Source organism: Tupaia chinensis, unplaced genomic scaffold (genome assembly GCF_000334495.1).
Source record: "Tupaia chinensis unplaced genomic scaffold, TupChi_1.0 Scaffold000139_1, whole genome shotgun sequence".
NCBI lineage: Eukaryota > Metazoa > Chordata > Mammalia > Scandentia > Tupaiidae > Tupaia > Tupaia belangeri.
The window spans coordinates 267,320-276,981 of NW_006159609.1; the positions used below are offsets into that span (position 1 = coordinate 267,320).

Sequence of the window (9,662 nt, forward strand, 5' to 3'; positions counted from 1 at the left end):
TGCTGAGCTATCTGCAATATATATGGATATTGGGGCAATTTCTTTTTGATATTTATGGACTTATTATTGAAATATAGTATCTCTTTTGGCAGAAAATGGTTAATATTGTATGTAGGTTATCATTATAATATTGCACCCTTCAGATTTATAAAACATATAACTTCTGAAGCAAGGGAAATTAACTTCACCTTCCCCCTGCTACCACTTGAAGGCAGTAACAATAACAATATCATCAAAGTGGCCCAGAGTGTACTCATTTAAAGTATGTCTTATATAACTGACCTAATTCTCCCCTCAACACTCTGGAGAAAAGATTTGTTCAGAGAAAGTATCATTCTTGGACATTATCCTTGATATGTGCTGTAAATCTGTACTGCTGGGCTTAGGGCTTTTGGGGCATGTTGTACCCCTGGAAGGGAAAAGACATACAGGCTAGTAGGGGAAATTATTATTGTTATTATTATTCTAATTATTTGAGATAAATAGATTTATTTTCTACACTGTATATTTTTAAAGTTAGCATATAATAGGATGGGCAAAGAATTCATACATAAAACCTAAAAAGCACAGGTAGCAGAAAAGTATATTACTGAAGAAGGAAGGAAACTATTTGTTGTGTGGTTGTGATATATTTTATAGAAGACATTTAACACAAAATTACATCATACTTTGTATTATTGTTCTTTTTAAATTTGCCAGAGGGTACATGTGCTCACTGGAAGGGAGGAGGGGAGGAGAAGAAAAAGAGGAGAGGGAAAGTAAGTGAAAAAGCACCTGCCTCTTATGGAGGATGCTCATGCTGCAATCTCTCTCCTCCACGTATCATTTCAAGATTTCGGACATTCATGCACACATGCCAGTGTGTTTTTCAAGTCATCAAGTTTGGGACTCAAAGAATACAATGGTTGTATTCAATATGCAATAGGGGATGCAGCCACCTTAACCACCACATTGCTCACTGGCCAGACATTTCCTATTATTATTTCCCATCTTGACAAACATGTTTCCTCCTACAGGTATTAAGTTGCAGAGGTAGATCTTTATAATTCTGAAAATCCATTCTGCTTTCGCTAATCAACATAGACTAGGCCCATTCAGTCTGCAAAAATGAACTACGGCTGATATCAAACAAAACTAGGTTCATCTCTATTTCTAAGAGAGGCCTTCCAAAATCCTTTCTGTGTCTAGAAGGATCAAGGGCCAGAATTTTTCTACATGCACAGAATACTAGGGAATACTATAAATTCTACAAAAAGTCTTCACTATAAAGTGTTCAAACTGAGTTTATGATTCCTTGCTCTGCTTCCCAAAGTCTTTTTTCTCTATATTGTAGATTTCATTGTAAGCCATTTATACTCTCTTCCTTTTCCAGTCTGTCATAAAGTCTTTTAAAATATATTCAAAATGTTTTCCAGAAAGGATTTCTGTTATTTGTCCTTAATGACACCAGCTTTGTCCCTGTCCTGTTAGAGAAACATGTTTGAATAACTGAATTATTGTCCTTCTAAGCAGTGCACCTCCAGTCTCATAGAATCATAGCATCTTGAGAATGGAATAAGCAGTAGGGTTGCTTTTCCACCAATGGCTTTTCTGAAGCAGGGAACAGAGGTAATTTTTGTCAAAACCTTCTCTAATTTAATCTTCATGATTTTTCCATTTTACAGCTGAGTAAACTTTACTGTCTTGCATAGCCCAGTTTCCTGGCTCCCAGTTCTGCTTCTCTCATAAATTGAAACAATTTTGTAAGCTCTTTGAGGACAAGGAGACCATCTGCCATATTGACTTTCTCTTTGGACATAGACAGTCTTAAATACATAAAAACTTACATGCAATGATCCTGGTTGATGTTGGTCATCTCTATACTAACATTTATAATTATACTTTCACAATGAATTTAATTGTATCAGATTGTCAGAAAAGTCATGATGTATTTTTTTCTATGCAAAATGCATCATGACTTTTCCGATGACCCATTATTTAATATGATAGCATATCTGTGACTCTCACAAATAGAATTCTCAATGGAAGTGATTTCTGTTCTATTCTGTGTCTTTCTTGGAGAAATGAGGATTCATTCTGCTGGTTGATGCCTTCTGCCTGGTGCATTCTCTAAAAGCTCCTTAAGTAATCTTCAGTATCTTCTTTCTTCATTTAATCCTTGGCTTCCAGATCCTAACTGTCCCTTTTTCATTTGACTTATGGCCATTTACCTTGGTGGCAACTGTTTGTATAATGTTTCTATACCCACAGACACTTGTACAGAATTCATATTTCATAAAGACTCTTATGTCTTTATTTTTTCTAAAGCTGCAAGAGATTTTTTACTTCTCTTTATATTTCCAAATCCTACTCATCTTTTAAAAGCCTGCCTAGATTTTTCTCACCAAAGCCTCCCTCAGCTTTCCTAACCTAATAATTACGGACTTCCTTGGGTTTAAATATTACTGCCGCACACAGTACCTTACCATGAACTCAAATTTGCTGATCTAGACATCAGTTTTTCCCATATTTGGCCTCATCCCCAGGAGTTAGTATTCTCAGATCAGATGTCTAATTAAAACATAGATGTCCATTGTACACGTTTTCCCAGTTTCTAGCCTCAGTAGCAGAGATGGCCTTAGTCTTTATTTCCTATGTAGAAAAGTATCTGAGTAGGTCAGTCAATTAAATTTAAATATTTAACAAGTTAAAAATATATTTGTTTAATATAAGTTATCCAAAATTTTGGGAAATCACTATGCAATAGATGGATTGCTTTTCAGGAATCCAAATTTAAGTGTCACATACATATTTATTTGCTAAATCTGGCGATGCTTTCCTTGAGGAATCTCCTAAACATTTTTTTTTTAATTTTAGTTGCATGATTCCTGATCTCAATCAGTTTTTGAGTTCATGTCCTTATATGATGGTATACCTTACATGTCTATGATGCTCCATTGTTTTCAGAACACATTTATGATCTTATTTTTCTTCAGAATGGCCTAAGTTTGTTGTACCATATTTACCAAGTTAATAACTTGGCTCTTTAAAGTTTCTGAGTTTCATTTCCTATGATATAACACAGTTAATCATACCTACTTTGATGAACGGTAAATATGGTAATTTTTGTTGAGGGGTCAGCAGGTGGCATAGGACTGGGTGAAGGACTCCCACATGGTTGACTGTGGTTCAAGTCCCAGACCTGGTGGTTTGAAAATCATGCCAAGCACACGTGTGTGCATGGCCAAAATCCCATGATGAGAATGGAGGAGAAGGGGACCAGCAGATGGCATAATGGTTATGTTGCTGGACTTCCACATAGTTGACCGTGGTTTGAGTCCCAGACCCAGTGGCTTAAAACTCACTCTGGGTGAGTGTGCATGCATGCCCAAAAGCCCAAGGAGAATGAAGGAGAGGGGATTGTGACGTAGCTATCCCCTACCAGGGGTGATTTCTTGCTTTCTGTCTCTCTCTGTCTCTCCAGTGAGTGTACACACACTGTAGTGAAAAACTTCTCTCTTAAAAAAAATAAAAAGAGAGAGAGAGAGGAGAGAATGGAGGAGAAGAGATTGATATATGGCCATTTCCCTCTTGGGCATGATTTTTTGCTTTCTGTCTCTGTGTGTCTCTAGCAAATGCATGTGTCCCATAGTAAAAATTTCTCATAAATTAAGAAAAAAGAAAAATAAGACTAAATAAGATAAATTTCATAAAGCAAAGTGCCTGGCAGATAAAAGGAAATAAATAACCAAATGAACCTATGTAATGTTTACCACCTTCTGCTATAACTCTGATCGACTTGCTTAAGCTCACAGAGCCAATACGTGGTGAAGCTAGAGACTGCACTTTGAAGCTGGGGACTTAAACAGCTGGCTAAGGCTTTTTGTAATATATCTCTTACAGGAGAAGGAAGGCAGACATGAAGCTTAGGAAAATACACTTACTCTCCTTTCCTTCAGCTGGATACTTCCCTCTCTCCATGATGAGATGATTTTCCAATTAATTTCGTAATTATAAGAAATACATGAGATAATGCTTTGCTCTTTTTTTTTTGGGGGAGAGGTTTTTGCTATAGGGCGTGTGTGCTTGCCAGACAGACAGAGACAGACAGAGAGACAGAAAGCGAGAAATCACCCCCCAGTGGGGATGGCCATGCCGCAATCCCTTCTCCTCCACTCTCCTCTCGGGATCTTGGGCATGCACGCACACGCGCCTGGCGTGAGTTCAAGCCACCGGGTCCGGGACGCGAACCGCGGTCAACTACATGGGAGTCCAGCAACACAGCCATTACTCGGTTGGTCCCACTTTGCTCTTTTTTTGAATCGATTGCCTCATGTTTCTTCTCAGTGATTTGAGAATTAAAAAATATTGAGTTTAATTAATTAATAGTCTCCACATAGGAATAAGCATGCTATTCAGAGATAATGGAAGTGAACTGTAAAGGCTATGTCCATTCTCCTCCCACAGAGATATAAGAATGTTAGTTAGGTGTTGTATGAAAGGAGAGAAGGTTAGCACTCCCCTTGACAAGGATGGACGAGGCCCTCAGGCCTGACAACACACATACAGTTAAGGCATTGCACCTACTTCGTGGCATGTAACCAATGTTTGGGACCAGCAGTTGGTGTAATGGGTATGTCACTGGACTCCCATATAGTTGACCACAGTTCGAGTCCTGGACCCAACAGCTTAAACTCACACTGGGTGTGTGTGCGTGCATGCCCAAGATCCCGAGAGGATGGGACCAGCAGTTAGCATAATGGCTATGTTGCTGGACTCCCATGTAGTCAACTGTGGTTCGAGTTCCAGGCCTGGTGGCTTAAACTCTCACTGGGCACATGTGTGTGCATGCTCAAGATCCCAAGAGGAGAATGGAGGAGAAGGGATTGCGGCGTGGCCATCCTCCAAGGGGGTGATTTCTCGCTTTCCTGTCTCTCTGTCTCTCTCTGTCTGTCTGGCAAGCGCATGCGCCCTATAGCAAAAAAAAACCTCTCCAAGAATGTTAGTTAGTGAAACACAGATGCCAACAAATGCTAAAGAGCTGTCTCTCATAAATCTCTGTGAAATATAAAAAAAGTAAAAATATGTCCCGGAGAGCAGAGTAAATTCATCTTCAGGGAACAATCTCAAGGTACCTGATTCGAATTCATGAACATGGAATGAGCAGAATTCAGAGATTTATACCAAGCTTGTAGTTCATCTGGGAAGACCAAAAGATTGAAAACAAGTTGTTAAAGTAGCTCATGTTAACTTTATTACTATTATTATCTTTTTTTTTGCAGTGACATTTTAGATGCTGATATAAAATACTGGCATTTATGCTATGGTCACTGTGTTAAAATTTATTTTTGAAAAATTAGTCACCTCTTAACAAAATCTATGGAAACTGTTTTATTTGATTAAAGCTGTTTTCACAAACCCTTGCTATTTAACTTTAAATATCCATGCCAAGCAGGTGTAATGGCATGTATCCATAATCATAGCAATTTCATGTAATTCATTGCTCCCCCCCCCTTATAGTGGAGAGGTTAAAAATAATAATCCCAATAAGACACATAATTTCAGTATTTCTTATTTATTTCTTTGCCTGCAAATTCCTTCAAATACTCATTCTGCATATTGCAATTTGCATCTAAAAGTCTATGATGGTAAAGTACACACATAGAGTGTCTAAGAACAGCTAGACTTTCTTGTATCAATCTAATGTGTTAGATTGCTGTAATCAGTTACAAAATTAAGAAATAGTGCCATTTTAAAATCTACATTCTATTAGGAAAAGAAAATATGAGATATCAGGTAACAAGGCTTTAATACACATGCCCATGCATCCATATGCATGTTACATAAGTCTATGCTATAAAGCACCAGAATTTAGTATTTATACCATCGAAAATAATGTGATTAAATAATGGATATCATACAGTGTTATGTATAGACATTGTATTATAAATTAATGAAAACCTAGAAATATATAAATAAATAATCTACCAAAAGATATGCTATGAAATGTCCAATGTACTCATATGTAGGTTAAAATTAGCTTTCTATAAATGATAACAAATACTGAGAAACAAATGTTCTAAAGTGTTGTAAAAGCTGCATGGCAAGTGAGAAATGTCTTGTTAATTGGATAGTGAAGTAAAATTCAGTTTCTTAGCACAGTGTATTCTATAGTGTAAAAGGTTCTATTTTAAATTTGCATTTTCTTAATGTAGGTGCTTAAAATAATAGATGATATAAAGAGAAACTTCCTGCTTACTCTCTGTTTTGTGAAATACTGAAGGCAGTTTGCAAGTCAGATCTGTCCTTTGGTGACAGACTTGCTTAGCAGTTTGAGGACCAATGATTACTTGTACTTTATAGGTTTCTCATCAAGATGACAAACCATCAGTCACTCCCGGGTCACAAGGCCTAGCGCAGAGTGCTTGCTTAACTGATGGTGTGCCTCGTTGTAAACAATCAATAGTAAGAGTCACGTGGTATCTTAGAAGAGCAGAGAGATGCTTCATACAACCATAGCAAAACAGCAGTATCATGATTATTTTCCCATTCATTATGTACCTGTGAAATACAGATTCCCTTCTTGTCCTCCCACTGGAAGCAGCCTACGTTCAGTCTTGTCTCCCACTTGAACAGAAGTCTCTTATATGGTTTCTGTTTGTCTTGTCTGCTGATGAGAAATTCCACTGATGCAAGAAGCCAGTGGAAATATTTATGTACCCCATACATGTATAATATCCTTTTGTGTGTGTGAGTATTTTTGTGTATATGTAGATAAATAGATATAGATATAGATAATTTTGACTATATGGTGCGTAAAGAAATAGTGCATGTATAGATATATATGTATGTGTGTATATATATATATATATAAATATGTAATTTTTGTGTGTGTATGTACAAAATTTTATGGATAAGTAGCATACAATGAGAATTAGAAGGGTATTCCAAGCACAGAAATAATACACACACAAACACACACACACACACTCACACACGATTGTATATGTATTTCATGTGCTTCGAATACCCTTTCAATTCTTAGCATATTCAGGTGTTGTAACCTTTCAAGATCGGATTCAAAATCCACTCTTCCTATACTTCCTTCTCTCTTTCACTATCTCCAGATTCTCATAGAATTTTCTTTGCACCTGACTTACAGCATTGTATTCTTATTATTTATTTTCATGTTTTATCATTCCCACTAGACTGTAAATTTCTTAAAAACAGGATCATTACAGATTGATCTCTTCATAATCAGTGCCTATCTAGAATGGAACTGGAGATGAACCTGGCTGAATAAATAAATGCATACATGAATGAATGCTTTATTTTTTGCCAAACAATTATCAATTGACAACACAGTTATTTTCTTCTAGAATTTTCATAACTTTACCAATATGCTTAATTGGAAGGAAGAAAATACCATGTTGTACACTTTAAAAATGTACAGTGAATGATTAAATGTAAATAATTAATGAATTAAAAAAGATTCCTTCTCAATAGGAGCTTCAAGTTTTAAGACAGTTCTTAAAAGATGTCTCAAATTCTAATATATGTTCATTCATTTGTAAATCCAACATTTTTGAACATTGTCTATGTAAGAGGTTTTTGTTAGCAAAGCAGATAGAGAAATAAAAAGGCAGTGTCTGCCATCAAGAGTTCTAAAGTCTAGTGAGAAATGCATGTCAACAGATAGTTGTTGCCACATATAAAATATATAGGCAGTCCAAGGGAGTAAGAACCTAGTATGTTTGCACAAGTCAGGAAAGACTTCACAGAGAAAGCATTAATAACATTTGAATCAAGTTGTAAAGGCAGAGAATGAATGGCTTAAAGTTCTTTACAAAATTTAAGCAAGGGCCAGCCATGTTGCCTAGCAGTTAAGGGAGCTGACCGTATTTCAAATCTCACACAGGGGGCTTGAAAAACACACTGGGCACATGTGCTTGCATGTCCCTATCCTGACAGGATAGAAGAATGGAGAAGTGATTGTGGGTTGACCATGCCCATTAGGGGGTACATTCTCTCTCTTTCTCTTCATCTCCGTCTCTCAGTTTCTCTCCGCAAGCTTACATGCCTTCTGGCAATTAAAAATAAAATAAAATAGGGCCTGCAGATGGCATCACAGTTAAGGTGGCTGGATCCCACATAACTGACTATGCAGTTTGTGTCCCAGACCCAGTAGCTTATAAATCATAGCAGGCACTTGCATGTGTATGCCCAAAGACCCTAGAAGAGAGTGGAGGAGAAGGGATTGTAGTGTGGCCATCCCCCTCAAGGGTGATTTTTTTATCTCTCCAACCTCAGCAAGCATGTGTGCTCTAGAGTGAGCAAACAAATAATTAATTCATTTAAAAAGTTTAAATTCAAGTAAAATTTAGATACTACCTGATAGATATGAACATAATACTGGGGACCAGTGAATGTAGTAGGTTCATATCACATCAAACCAAAACCATTATAAGATGGGGACATTTTCATTGGACACTTAAAAAATCATCCTAGGACATTGTGTATTTCTGTGGAATCCCAGGACAGGAATGTCGAAGGGACTGAAGAGCAATAAAGATGGTGAACTCAGCCCACTCTATAATTCTTCGTAAGTCTAGCCCCATCTAAAGAAACCTCGGTGGCATCAACCATAGAGTTCTCTCCTCTCCAGCATCAGTCAGTTCCAGGGAGCCAGTAGATGTCCATGTTGGAGACCAACTTTCTGAAATGTAGAGTGAATTCAAATGTTGCTTCTTGGCTCTAGAACTTGATTGGCTACAGGAAGAAATGCAAGGAATTAGAACTCCTATGTTAATAATTAAATTGATCATTAAAATGAAAGATTAATGAAATACTTAAAAGTCTTGGTTAGGTTAATGTGGAAGTAGTCAAGGTATTTCCTCCAGAAGTTTTAAAATAAAATAGAGCACACCATAGGTGTTTAATAAATTCCTGCTCACTTGCATGTGTATGCCCAAAGACCCTAGAAGAGAGTGGAGGAGAAGGGATTGTAGTGTGGCCATCCCCCTCAAGGGTGATTTTTTTATCTCTCCAACCTCAGCAAGCATGTGTGCTCTAGAGTGAGCAAACAAATAATTAATTCATTTAAAAAGTTTAAATTCAAGTAAAATTTAGATACTACCTGATAGATATGAACATAATACTGGGGACCAGTGAATGTAGTAGGTTCATATCACATCAAACCAAAACCATTATAAGATGGGGACATTTTCATTGGACACTTAAAAAATCATCCTAGGACATTGTGTATTTCTGTGGAATCCCAGGACAGGAATGTCGAAGGGACTGAAGAGCAATAAAGATGGTGAACTCAGCCCACTCTATAATTCTTCGTAAGTCTAGCCCCATCTAAAGAAACCTCGGTGGCATCAACCATAGAGTTCTCTCCTCTCCAGCATCAGTCAGTTCCAGGGAGCCAGTAGATGTCCATGTTGGAGACCAACTTTCTGAAATGTAGAGTGAATTCAAATGTTGCTTCTTGGCTCTAGAACTTGATTGGCTACAGGAAGAAATGCAAGGAATTAGAACTCCTATGTTAATAATTAAATTGATCATTAAAATGAAAGATTAATGAAATACTTAAAAGTCTTGGTTAGGTTAATGTGGAAGTAGTCAAGGTATTTCCTCCAGAAGTTTTAAAATAAAATAGAGCACACCATAGGTGTTCC

The 9,662-nt window shown here is 37.1% G+C and overlaps 1 protein-coding gene and 1 non-coding gene across 3 annotated transcripts in view; both read left to right on the plus strand.

The window, feature by feature from the left end:
• GRM5 (glutamate metabotropic receptor 5) overlaps window positions 1-9,662 on the plus strand; it is a 538,746-nt gene that overhangs the window by 227,708 nt on the left and 301,376 nt on the right. The gene's annotated exons all lie outside the window — the stretch shown is intronic.
• LOC114007199 (U6atac minor spliceosomal RNA) lies at window positions 4,468-4,589 on the plus strand. The gene has a single exon (XR_003548822.1). It is a non-coding gene; the product is annotated as a U6atac minor spliceosomal RNA (small nuclear RNA).